General features: G+C 39.8%; 1 protein-coding gene across 4 annotated transcripts in view; it reads left to right on the plus strand.

Annotated features, from left to right (window-relative positions):
- Positions 1–13,834, plus strand: part of SASS6 (SAS-6 centriolar assembly protein) — an 85,435-nt gene that overhangs the window by 52,032 nt on the left and 19,569 nt on the right. The window lies entirely within an intron of this gene.

Consider the following 13,834-nt stretch of genomic DNA (forward strand, 5'->3'; position numbering starts at 1 on the left):
TCCAGCCTGGGTGATAGAGACTCCATTCCCAAACAACAACAACAACAACAACAACAACAACAACAAAAGACTGTGGAGTGGAGAAGACTAGTTCATTGTATTACCCAGTGTTTACCATTTCTGTTCTTTTCCTTCGTTCCTGATATTCTAATTTCTTCTACAGTATAATTTCCCTGAATGATGAAACATTCATTAGCATTTCTTTTAGAGAAAGTCTTCTGTCGATTCTCTTTTTCTTCCCCTGGTAATGCGTTCTTTTTTAGTTTTTCAGTTTGACAATGATATGTCTGGGTGTAGATTTTGAACTTATTTGACTTTATCCATTTGGGGGTTTACGAAGCTTCATAAATCTTTTGCCACATTTTTGAAGTATTCAGCCATTATTTCTTCAAATTTTTTTTGAGACGGGGTCTCACTTTGTAGCTCAGACTGGAGGGCTGTGGTGTGAACACAACTCATGGCAGTCTTGACCTCCCAGGATCAAGCAATCCTCCTATCTCAGCCTCCCATGTAGTCAAATATTTTTTTCTGCAGAACACTATTTTTAGGATTCAAAAGACATGAAGAGAAATATTTATTTCCCTGAAGGTCCACAACTTTCTCTTCTTTTCTTCTGTTCTTATTTTTTCTGTTTTTCAGATTTGATTATTTCTATTGATCTGTTTTCAAGTTTACTTTTTTCTCTGTCCATTCTGCTGTCAAGCCCATTCAGTGATTTGTTTTCTGTCCTAAAATTTTCATTTGGTTCTTATTTTTTTGCTGAGACTTTCTTAACATTTATTTGAACATTTGAACAGTGTTATTAGAGCATGGTTATAATGGCTTTATGGTGACTTTATGAACTAGTTTTTTGACAATTTCAGTATTTGTGTGATCTTGGGGTTGACTTCTGGTTTGTCTTTTCCCTTATGAGTTGCTTACATTTCCCTAGTTCTCTGTTGAGTGATTTTGGATTGTATCCTGGACTTTAGAATATTGTGAGATCCCAGATGTTGTTTAAATCCTAAGGAGAATGTGATTTTTTTTTTTTTTTTTTGAGACGGAGTTTTGCTCTTGTTACCCAGGCTGGAGTGCAATGGCGCGATCTCGGCTCACCGCAACCTCCGCCTCCTGGGCTCAGGCAATTCTCCTGCCTCAGCCTCCTGAGTAGCTGGGATTACAGGCACGCACCACCCCGCCCAGCTAGTTTTTTGTATTTTTTTTTAGTAGAGACGGGGTTTCACCATGTTGACCAGGATGGTCTCGATCTCTCGACCTCGTGATCCACCCGCCTCGGCCTCCCAAAGTGCTGGGATTACAGGCTTGAGCCACCGCGCCCTGCCTTTTTTTTTTTTTTTTTTTAAAGCAAACAATCAGTCTTGTTAGGTTCAAGTTCTGATTATCCTTCTTCAGGTTGTGATTCTTACATTGGCTCAATTTTTTTAAAAGACAGTTTTGCTGTGTTGCCCAGGCTGGAGTACAGTGGTACAACCTTGGCTCACTGCAATCTCCACGTCCCGGGATCAAGCAATTCTTGTACTTCAGCCTTCTGAGTAGCTAGGATTGCAGATGTGTACCACCACGCCCACCTAATTTTTATATTTTTAGTAGAGATGGAGTTTTTTTTAAATTGCATTTTAGGTTTTGGGGTACATGTGAAGAACATGCAAGATTGTTGCATAGGTACACACATGGCAGTGTGATTTCCTGCCTTTCTCCCCATGCTATCTCTCCCCAACTCCCCACCCCCAGATGTCCCTCCCGTATTTCCCCTGACAGACCCCAATGTGTGATGCTCCCCTCCCTGTGTCCATGTGTTCTCATTGTTCAACATCCACCTATGAGTGAGAACATGCAGTGTTTGATTTTCTGTTCCTGTGTCAGTTTGCTGAGAATGATGGTTTCCAGGTTCATCCATGTACCTACAAAGGACACGAACTCATCATTTTTGATGACTGCATAATATTCCATGGTGTATATGTGCCACATTTTCCCTGTCCAGTCTATCATCGATGGGCATTTGGGTTGGTTCCAGGTCTTTGCTATTGTAAACAGTGCTGCAGTGAAGATTTATATGCATGTGTCCTTAGAGTAGAACGATTCATAATCCTTTGGATATATATCCAGTAATGGGATTGCTGGGTCAAATGGAATTTCTATTTCTAGGTCCTTGAGGAATTGACACACTATCTTCCACAATGGTTGAACTAGTTTACACTCCCACCAACAGTGTAAAAGTGTTCCTATTTCTCCACATCCTCTCCAGCATCTGTTCTCTCCTGATTTTTTAATGATCGCCATTCTAACTGGCGTGAAGATGGTATCTCAATGTAGTTTTGATTTGCATTTCTCTAATGACCAGTGATGATGAGCATTTTTTCATATGTTTGTTGGCCTCATCTATGTCTTCTTTTGTAAAGTATCTGTTCATATCCTTTGCCCATTTTTGAATGGGCTTGTTTGTTTTCTTCTTGTAAATCTGCTTTAGTTCATTGTATATTCTGAATATTAGCCCTTTGTCAGATGGGTAGACTGCAAAATTTTTTTCCCATTCTGTTGGTTGCCAATTCACTCTAATGACTGTTTCTTTTGCTGTGCAGAAGCTGTGGAGTTTAATTAGGTCCCATTTATCTGTTTTGGCTTTTGTTGCCAGTGCTTTTGGTGTTTTGGTCATGAAGTCCTTGACTATGCCTATGTCCTGAATGGTTTTGCCTAGATTTTCTTGTAGAGTTTTTATGGTGTGAGGTCTTATGTTTAAGTCTTTAATCCATCTGGAGTTAATTTTAGTGTAAGGTGTCAGGAAGGAATCGCATTTCTGCTTTCTGCACAATGCAACCAGTTTTCCCAATACCATTTATTAAACAGGGACTCCTTTCCCCATTGCTTGTTTTTGTTAGCTTTGTCAAAGATCAGATGGTTGTAGATGTGTTATGTTGCCTTCAAGGCCACTGTTCTGTTCCATTGATCTATATCTATGTTTTGGTACCAGTACCATGCTGTTTTGATTACTGTAGCCTTGTAGTATAGTTTGAAGTCTGGTAGTGTGATGCCTCCCGATTTATTCTTTTTGCTTAGAATTGACTTGGCTATGTGGGCTCTCTTTTGGTTCCATATGAAGTTTAAGGTGATTTTTTCCCAGTTCTGTGAAGAAGGTCATTGGTAGCTTGATGGGGGATTGCATTGAAACTGTAAATTACTTTGGGCTGTATGACTATTTTCACGATATTGATTCTTCCTAACCATGAACATGGAATGTTTCTCCATCTGTTTGTGTCCTCTCTTATTTCGTTAAGCAGTGGTTTGTCGTTCTCCTTGAAGAGGTCCTTTATATCCTTTGTTATTTGTATTCCTTGGTATTTTATTCTCTTTGTAGCAATTGTGAATGGCAGTTCATTCTTGATTTGGTTCTCTTTAAGTCTGCTATTGGTATATAGGAATGCTTGTGACTTTTGCAGATTGATTTTGTATCCTGAGACTTTGCTGAAGTTGCTTATCAGTTTCAGGAGATTTTGGGCAGAGATGATGGGGTCTTCTAGATATACAATCATGTCATCTGCAAATAGAGACAATTTGACTTCCTCCTTTCCTATTTGAATACCTTTATTTCTTTTTCTTGCCTGATTGCTCTGTCAAGAACTTCCAATATTATATTGAATAGGAGTGGTGAGAGAGGGCATCCTTGTCTAGTGCCAGATTTCAAAGGGAATGCTTCCAGTTTTTGCCTGTTTAGTATGATATTGGCTGTTGGTTTGTTGTAAATAGCTTTTATTATTTTGAGATATGTTTTGTCAATACCTAGTTTATTGAGGGTTTTTAGCATAAACGGCTGTTGAATTTTGTCAAAGGCCTTCTCTGCATCAATTGAGATAATCATGTGGTTTTTGTCTTTGGTTCTGTTTATGTGGTGAATTAAGTTTATAGACTTGGGTCTGTTGAACCAGACTTGCATCCCTAGGATGAAGCCTACTTGATGGTGATGGATAAACTCTTTGATGTGCTGTTGCAATCAGTTTGCCAGTATTTTATTGAAGATTTTTGCATCTATGTTCATCATGGATATTGGCCTGAAGTTTTCTTTTCTTGCTGAGTCTATGCCAGGTTTCGGTATTAGGTTGATGTTGGTCTCATAAAATGATTTGCGAAGGATTTACTCTTTTTGGATTGTTTAGAATAGTTTCAGAAGGAGTGGTACCAGCTCCTCTTTGTATGTCTGGTAGAATTCGGCTGTGAACCCATCTGGACCTGGGCTTTTTTTTTTTTTTTTTGGTGTGTAGGCTCTTAATTGCTGCCTCAACTTCAGACCTTGTTATTGGTCTATTCAGGGTTTTGACTTCTTCCTGGTTTAGGCTTGGGAGGATGCAGGTGTCCAGGAATTTATCCATTTCTTCCAGGTTTACTAGTTTATGTTTATAGAGTTGTCTGTAATAATCTCTGATTATGGTTTGTATTTCTGTGGAATCTGTGGTGATATCCCATTTATTGTTTTTTATTACATCTATTTGATTATTCTCTTTTCTTTTTTATTAATCTGGCTAGTGGTCTGTCTATTTTGTTTATCTTAAAACCAGCTTCTGGATTTATTGATTTTTTGATTGGTTTTTTGTGTCTCTGTCTCCTTCAGTTCTGCTCTGATCTTAGTTATTTCTTGTCTTCTGCTAGGTTTTGAGTTTTTTTGATATTGCTCCTCTAGCTCTTTCAATTTTGATGATAGGTTGTCGATTTTAGATCTCTCCTTGCTTCTCATGTGGGCATTCATTGCTATATACTTTCCTCTAGACACTGCTTTAAATGTGTCCCAGAGATTCTGGTATGTTGTGTCTTCGTTCTCATTGGTTTCGAAGAACGTCTTTATTTCTGCCTTCCTTTCATTGTTTATCCTGTCAACATTCAAGAGCCAGTTGTTCAGTTTCCAAAAAGCTGTGCGGTTCTGAGTTAGCTTCTGAATTCTGAGTTCTAACTTGATTGCACTGTGGTCTGAGAGACTGTTTGTTATGATTGCCATTCTTTTGCATGTGCTGAGAAATGATTTACTTCCAATTACGTGGTCAGTTTTAGAGTAGGTGTGATGTGGTGCTGAGAAGAATGTGTATTCTGTGGATTTGGGGTGGAGAGTTCTGTAAATGTCTATTAGGTTTGCTTGGTCCAGGTCTGAGTTCAGGTCCTGGATATCCTTGTTAATTTTCTATCTTGTTGATTTGTCTAATATTGACAATGGCATGTTAAAGTCTCCCACTATTATTGTGTGGGAGTCTAAGTCTCTTTGTAAGTCATTAAGAACTTGCTTTATGTATTTGGGTGCCCCTGTATCGGGTGCTTATATATTTAGGATCGTTAGCTCTTCTTATTGCACTGATCCTTTTACCATTATGTAATATCCTTCTTTGTTCCTTTTAATCTTTGTTGGTTTAAAGTCTATTTTATCAGAGACGAGAATTGCAACTCCTGCTTTTTTTTTGCTCTCCATTTGCTTGGTAAATCTTTCTCCATCCCTTTATTTTGAGCCTTTGTGTATCCTTGCATGTGAGATGGGTTTCCTGGATACAGCACACCAATGGGTTTTGGCATTTTATCCAATTTGCCAGTCTGTGTCTTTTGATTTTGGGGCATTTAGCCCATTTACATTTAAGGTTAATATTGTTATATGTGAATTTTACCCCGCCATTTTGATGCTTGCTGACTGTTTTGCCCATAAGTTGATGCAGTTTCTTCATTGTGTTGATGCCCTTTACCATTTGGTATGTTTTTGGAGTGGCTGGTACTGGTTGTTTCTTTCTATGTTCAGTGCCTCTTTCAGGAGCTCTTGTAAAGCAGGCCTGGTGATGATGAAGTCTCTGAGTACTTGTTTGTTCGTAAAGGATTTTATTTTTCCTTCACTTATGAAGCTTAGTTTGGCTGGATATGAAATTCTGTGTTGAAAGTTTGTTTATTTAAGGATGTTGTATATTGGCCCCCACTCTCTTATGGCCTGTAGGATTTCTGCTGAGAGATCCGCCATGAGTCTGATGGGCTTCCCTTTGTGGGTAACCCGACCTTTCTCTCTAGCTGTCCTTAGAATTTTCTCCTTCATTTCAACCCTGGTGAATCTGACAATTATGTGCCTTAGGGTTACTCTTCTTGAGGAATATCATTGTGGTGTTCTCTGTATTTCCTGGACGTGAAAATTGGCCTGCCTTGGTAGATTGGGGAAGTTTTCCTGGATAATATCCTGAAGAGTATTTTGCATCTTGGATTCATTCTCTCTGTCACATTCAGGTACACCTATCAAATGTAGATTAGGTCTTTTCACATAGTCCCATATTTCTTGGAGACTTTATTCATTCCTTTTTACCGTTTTTTCTCTAATCTTGCCTTCTCGTTTTATTTCATTGAGTTGATCTTCAATCTGTGGTATCCTTTCTTGTGCTTGGTCAGTTCGGCTGTTGAAACTTGTGTATGCTTTGTGAAGTTCTCGTGTTGTGTTTTTCAGCTCCATCAATTCACTTTTATTCCTCTCTAAGTTGTCTATTCTCATTAGCATTTCATCAAATCTTTTTTCAAGGTTCTCAGTTTCTTTGCATTGTGTTAGAACATGTTCTTTTAGCTCACAGGAGTTTCTTATTACCCACCTTCTGAAGCCTGATTCTGTCAATTCGTCACACTCATTCTCCATCCCGCCTTGTTCCCTTGCTGGTGAGGAGTCGTGATCCCTTGTAGGAGGAGAGGCATTCTGGTTTCAGGTGTTTTCATCCTTTTTGCACTGGTTTCTTCCCATCTTTGTGGATTTATCCACCTGTTGTCTTTGTAGTTGTTGACTTTCAGATTGGGTCTCTGAGTGGATGTCTAGTTTATTGATGATGAAGTTATTTCTTTCTGTTTCTTAGTTTTCCTTCTAACAGTCAGGCCCCTCTGCTGTAGGACTGCTGATGTCTACTCCGGGCCCTGCTTGCCTGGGGACCACCTGCAGCGGCTGCGGAACAGTAAGGGGTGCTGCCAGTTTCTTCTGCTATCTTTGTCCCTGAAGGATACCCACCAGATGTCAGTCTGAGCTCTTCTTTATGAGGTGACTCTTTGGATATATGGGGGTCAGGGAGCTGCTTGAGGAGACAGTCTGTCCTTTACAGGAGCTCAGGTGCTGAGCTGTGAGCTCCATTGTTCATTCAGAGTTGCTGGGCAGGTAAGTTTTAGTCTGCTGTACCAGAACTCATAAACTCCTTTTTTTTTTTCTTCCCAGGTGCTCTATCCTGGGAAGTTAGGGCTTTATTTATGAGTTTCTGTTGTGCTGCTCCCTTTTTTCAGGGCTGCCATGCCCAGCTAGAAGGCAGCCTAGTCACTGCCTGCAGTGGCTTTGCTGAGCTGCTGTGGGCTCAGGCCAGCTGTGAACTTCCCTGCAGTCCTGTTTATACAGGTATAGTTAGAACTGCCTCGGCAATGGAGGCCTACCTCTATAATGGTAGACTCTCTCTGTAATGGTGGGTTGCCTCCGCAATGGTGGACTACCTCTGTAGTGGTGGACTGCCTCGGTAATGGCACACACCCCTCCCCCACAGAGCTGGATTTAGCTGTGCTTGCTGTGAAACTCTGAATCCAGAGCGTTTGCGGTTGCTGTTTTTTTGTGAGGATAGGACCAGCCGAGCCTTATCACCTGGCTCCCTGCTTCAGAGCCCTTTTTTTTGTTGTTGAATGGTCGTCACTGTCTCCCAGGTGTTCCAGTCACCTGTTGAAAAAGGGCCAGGATCGGTGTGATTTCCCGTGAGGCAACCCACTGCACCAGCTGAAACAGCCGCTCTGAGATTCGTGGCACTTTTTTGCCCAGGAATCTCCTGGCCTGGCTGCCTGTTTCAGTCCCCTTTTTTAATCAGTTGAATGGGTGACTCTGTCTCCCTGGAGCTCCATTTAGCAGCTAAAACAGCACCCAGACCCGTGTATTTTGTGCAGAGACCCATGGCACCAGGGCGCCAGCCAAAACAGCTGGGCCGGCCAAACAGCCATGCTGGCGACCCGTGGGGCTCCACCGCCTGGGAATCTCCTGGTCTGTGGGCAATAAAAATCCATCTGGAAATGTGGCATCCACTCACCCTCCATGCTTTCGCTGGAAGCTGCAATCCTCAGCTGCTCCTAATTGGCCATCCTAGAGATGGAGTTTCACCATGTTGGCCAGGCTGGTCTCTAACTCCTGGCCTCATGTGATCCCCCCACATCAGTCTCCCAAAACGCTGGCATTATAGGAGTGAGCCACGATGCCTGACTGTCAGTTCAAATTTTAAAGACTTTGTCATGTCATGCTATTTGGATCTGTGTCAAGTGTGCTGTTCTGTGACCTTGGTAGTAGTTTACTTCGTAGTTCGGTTCTCAAAGCCTTTGGTATGCTGATTAGGGTCAGATTTATACAGCTCATAAGTGAGCCTACGAGTTTATATAATACCACCTTACAGGATTTCTCTCTTAAGTTTTCTGTCCATGATTTCCTCCAAATATTCTGGGTCCTCAAGGTGCCCCTTCTTGATTTCTGGCTAGAAAACACAGGCCTAGGTTCACCTTCTCTGCTTTGCAGTTGCTTCAATTCCATCTGTATCTGTTATGAAGTCACAATAGGACAAAGAGAGTAGAAAAGCAGTGAGGATTTTTCCCCTGTTAATGAGACCACAGTGCCTTTGGCAGGAAAATGTGATTCCTCTCCTTCAGAGTTTTAGTTCTTGCCTTGCCACTGTTGCTGTCACCATGACCTCTGGCACTTCTGCTTCCATAGAGTAGCCTGGGAGTTGAAGCAGGAAAGAACATAGGGAAAAGGAAAAGAAAGGGATCTTCCTCACTCTTTGATCCTTAGGAGTTTCTTTTTTCGTATCTCAGCAGAAAGATGAATCTGCTTTGATATTAATATTGTATTCTGGCTCTCTTATTACATGAAGTATCATTTTCTATTTTTTTTTTTTGAAACGGAATTTTGCTCTTGTTGCCCAGTGCAATGGTGCAATTTCAGCTCACTGCAACCTCCGCCTCCCAGGTTCAAGCAATCCTCCAGTCTCAGCCTCCCGAGTAGCTGGGATTCACATGCCCAGCAAATTTTGTATTTTTAGTAGAGATGAGGTTTCTCCATGTTGGTCGGGCTAGTCCTGATCTCCTGACCTCAGGTGATCTGCCCACCGTGGCCTTCCAAACTGCTGGGATAAGGGCGTGAGCCACTGCGCCCAGCCTCTATTTTTTTAAATTTTCCAGACTGTGTATTTAAATGTGATTTCTTTTAGATATTTGTAATTGACTCATTTTTATCCATTCTTTCATTCTGTCTTAAAGAATTTAAAATGTAATGCATGTAAGTTTTACCATATTATGATTTGTTTTCTATCTGTCCTGTTTCTTGTGTCCCTTTTCTTCTTTTTTCCTTCCTTCCTTTCTAGTTAATTTTGTGCATTTTATTTCATTTTCATTTTATATTTACTTTTGGCTTTGTTTTATTTTCTCTTGTTACAATACACAATTTTTATTTTCTCTTTGTTTTGTTTTCTCTGTATTACAATACACAATTTCATCGTCTACCTTCAAGTATTATTATACTGCTTCCCATGTAAAATAAGACTGTTATAATAATATACTTCCATTTCTTACCTTCTGTCTTTTTGCTACTGTTGTCAAATTTTTACTTCTATTTTTGTTATAAGCTCTACTTTTTTTTTTTTTTTTTTTTGCTTTAAACAAGTGCATTTAAAAGACGTTAAACAATGAAGAAGAGTCTCCTTGGTTAACCCATACATTACCATTTACACTCTTTTCCTTTATGTCTATCTAAATTTTCATCTCATATTATTTTCCTTTCTCTTTAATAACTTTAAGATCTCTTACAGTACAAGTTTTTAAAGCTTCTTACAGTGCAGCTCTGTGGGCTATGAATTCTTCTTTTGTCTCATAATGTTGTTATTTTGACTTCAGTATCTCTGAATATAGAACTTTAGGTTGATAAGTTTTTTTCCTGTCTGTATTTTGAAGATGTTATTACATTGTTGCCTGGATTGGATATTTTCTGGCAGGATGTCAGTAGTCATATGCTTTTAAATTTTCTCTTTATCATTAATTTTCAACAACTGAATTATACCCTGGTGTGGAGCTTGTATACCATTGTCTGATTGGGGTTTTTGTGATTTTCTTAAATGGGTGGGTTTGTGTTTATCAGTTTAGGAAATTCTGGTCATTATTCACATTTCTTTTTCTGTTTTGTTGTCTTTTTTGGTGTTTCTCCTTGATACTCCAATTATACGTGGTTGATTACATGATATTGTCCCAGAAAGATTGTTAGTTTATTTCATTATTTGTTTCATTGTATGTAGATTCTGATGCTGTATCTTAAAAGTTATTAGTCTTTTCTTCTGTAGTGTATTATTTGCTGTTAATCTCTCCAGTTAGAAATTTTCATTTTATGTATTGACTATTTTATATCTAAAATTTTCATGTCACTCTTTTTCTGTATCTTCTATTTTCTCATACTTTTTATTTCCATTAAGTTCTTACACAGTTCATTTATGTCCCTGTTCTATAATTTCTGTCATTTCTGAATCAGTTTCTGTTGGCTAATTTTTTTTTTCTGAGTATGACATATTATTGTTATCTTTGTAATTTTTGAGAAGTGGAACATTATGAATGTTACATTGTTGATTGTCTGGATTTTATCTTTAAAGCATGGCAGGCTTTTTTTTTTTTTTTTTTTTTTTTTTAAATTCAGAGGTAGGGTCCTGCTTTGTTGCCCAGTCTGGAGTGCAGTGATGTGATCATAGCTCACTGTAACCTCAATCTCCAGGGCTTATGTGATCCTCCTACCTCAGCCTCCCATGTATCTGGGACTACAGGTGTGCACCACCACACCCAGCTAATCTGTAAAATTTTTTGTAATGATGGAGTCTCTTTATGTTGCCGAGGTTGGTCTTGAACTCCCAGCCTCAAGCAATCCTCCCACTTCGGCTTCCCAAAGCACTGGGATTACAGGTGGGAGCTGAGCCACTGTGGCTGCTCAAGAGTGGCAGGCATTTAAGTTATTTGTGGATTCCTTTGAGAGTTTGTGCTTTTTATCTTTAGCGTTAATAGGGTTCATCTAAAGTACCTTCTACTTGAGGGATAGTTTAGCCCTGTTTCAAGGGTGTGACTGTGGGAAGAAAGTTGCCCAGGTGCCACGGCAAGAGACTGAAGGCACAATCTGTCCCAGTATAATAAATAACTGATTTACTTAGTTATAGCAATGACACCAAATAGACTTAGATACAATCACATAATTATATACTCAATCTTATTACATTATTCTCTATTATTAACCTTTGCTTTAGTATTACAGTGTAGGAACATTTTTAGCCTTATATAGAAATAATCGGGTGACATATAATTAGGAACTGAAGGGACATTGTGAAAAGTGATCAGGAGTCGAGAGTAAAAGCCTTGCAGTAGCGGCATTACTTTGCAGGCTGGCCTTGCAGGAATGCCAGTGCCTGGGGAGGCACCCGTTGCTTAGCAGGCTGTGACGGGGAGTTTCCCTTTCACTGGGGAGTTTCAGAGAAAACTCTTCTCTGCTGGCTCTTAAGGAAGGTCTGACACTAGCCAGGCCAGCCCACAGACATCCAGGGGCTTAAAAACCTCTCCCTGGTGCTGTGCTCCGATGGTCACCATCCTTGTCCACTTTCATGTTCCACTTTCCCACTCGAATACTCCCTTGTAAATTCTGAGAAGTAAGAATTAGAGGAATCCTAAAAGCCTTTGATCTCTCTGATAAGTGCACAGAAAGATACAGATGTAGGTGCCTCCCCTCCTTGCAGTGGCTACCTGAGAGGGAGAGGCCCTCTGTACTGTACCCACATGACCCCCTGAACTGTACCCACGTGGCCCCCTCATAAGAATGTGATTTGCTTGACCCCTACCAATCATGTCAGATGAGTCAGTCTCCTGACCCTGTGCCCCCGCTGCCTTGTATGCAATAAATACCAGCGTGTCCAGGCATTCAGGGCTACTGCTGGACTCCGCCCTTTGATAGCAGTGGCCCCCCAAGTCCACCTGAATTCTTCTCTTATCTCTGTGTCCTTGCTTCTTTCTTTTCTACGATCTATTGTCTCCGCACACAGAAGAATACCCATGAGACCCTGCAGGGCTGGACCCTGCATGTGACAGACTCTTCCACTGAAGGCCTAGCTAATGACCGTCTGCTTTGTCTTTCTGCTTATGAACCTTGGAAATTGTTCAGCTTAAAGTGCTCCTTTATCCATCCTTGTTGAATTTTACCTTATGCATATTCCTAGAGCGGCAAAGACTCAAGGACATTGACAGGCAGATTTCTGGAGCTTGTTCTTTGTGTAGCCTCCCTTCTCATCGGAATTCAGCCTACAAGCTCCAGCTATCCAATCTTCTTAAACTCTAACTTAATATCCTCAATTTAGCAATTATGTTCTCCCTCTGCACCTGCTGTCAGGAAGGGGCCTTAAGTTAGAAAGCTGGATCAATTGTAGGGATTACACTTTGGAGATCACAGTCCTGCACTGTCTGTGGTCTTGTATCTGACAACATTCTTTTCATTTATTTTGCTCGGTTTCCTAATTGTTTATGATTGGTGGCTAGAAGCTATATTACATATTAATATCTGGTATCTTAATTTGCCTCCCTCTTATTGGATGTTTTTTAAAAGTAAAGAATATTAGAATCAGTTTGTCTTAATTAAAAATATCCTAGTTGTATGTAATGTTTTTATGTTAAGTATAGATTAATGTAGGGAGAACTGATATCTTTATGATGCTCAACCTTGATAGCCAAGTAAAGTAGCGTGTATCTTTATAATTTTATCGTATTAAGCTAGTATCCATCTATTCCTATTTTGAGTTTTACCAAAAACTGATGTGTACTTTGTCTTTTTTTATATGTGAGTAGTTCATCAATTTTTTTCTTTGATCTATTAACATGCTTATAGATTTTATGTAGATTTATACCTTTCTGATATAAAATGAATTCCATAGTACATTTTTACTTAAAATAAGCTAAATCTTATATGCTGATGCTCTTGGATTTTTTGCATAGATACTTGATTACTTTTGATTACTTCTAAATTCGGATTCCAGGCCCTCATTTAGAATCTTTAAATAGGCTTTGAAAGTTTTGGAAGTGGAAGAGTTTTCTGAATGCATGAGGTAAATGCATTATTGTGATCCTTGATTACTTTTAACACTAACATTTATTTTAATATATTAATGTTCCTATCTTTGAAAATAATTGGTAAAAGAATCATTTTGTTACTCATTTTGCTTGTAAGACAGGCACTTACTTTTTTGGTAAAGAGAAATAATAGGCTTCTCGGCTGTGTGGGTGGCTCACGTGAGCCTGTAATCCCAGTATTTTGGGAGGCTGATCTGAGAGGATCCCCCACTAGGAGTTCGAGAACAGCCTGGGCAACATGGTGAAACCCCATCTGTACAGAAAAATACAAAAATTAGCCTGGGCGACAGAATGCAACCTTGTCTCAAAAAAAAAAAAAGAAAAGAAAAGAAAAGAAAAAAGAAATAGGCTTCCTTTTATTCACTCCTTTTAATAGACGGTGCTTGCTTGTGTTATAAAATATAGATGAGACCTGTTTGTTTTTGGTTTTTTGGGTTTTTCTTTTTTCTTTTTATTTTTTGACAAGATCTCATTCTGTCACGAGGCTGGAGTGCAATGGCAGTCTTGGCTTACTGCACCCTCTTCCTCCTGGGCTCAAGCAATCCTCTCATTTCAGCCTCCAGAGTAGCTGGGACCACAGGTGCAAGCCATCTCCCCTGGCTTATTTGTTTGTTTGTTTGTTTATTTTGTAAAGATGGAGTCACCTTATGTTGCCCACACTGGTCTTGAGCTCCGGAGCTCAAGCGACCCTCCCAAAGTGCTGGAA

This window comes from Saimiri boliviensis, chromosome 11 (genome assembly GCF_048565385.1).
Source record: "Saimiri boliviensis isolate mSaiBol1 chromosome 11, mSaiBol1.pri, whole genome shotgun sequence".
NCBI classification, from domain to species: domain Eukaryota; kingdom Metazoa; phylum Chordata; class Mammalia; order Primates; family Cebidae; genus Saimiri; species Saimiri boliviensis.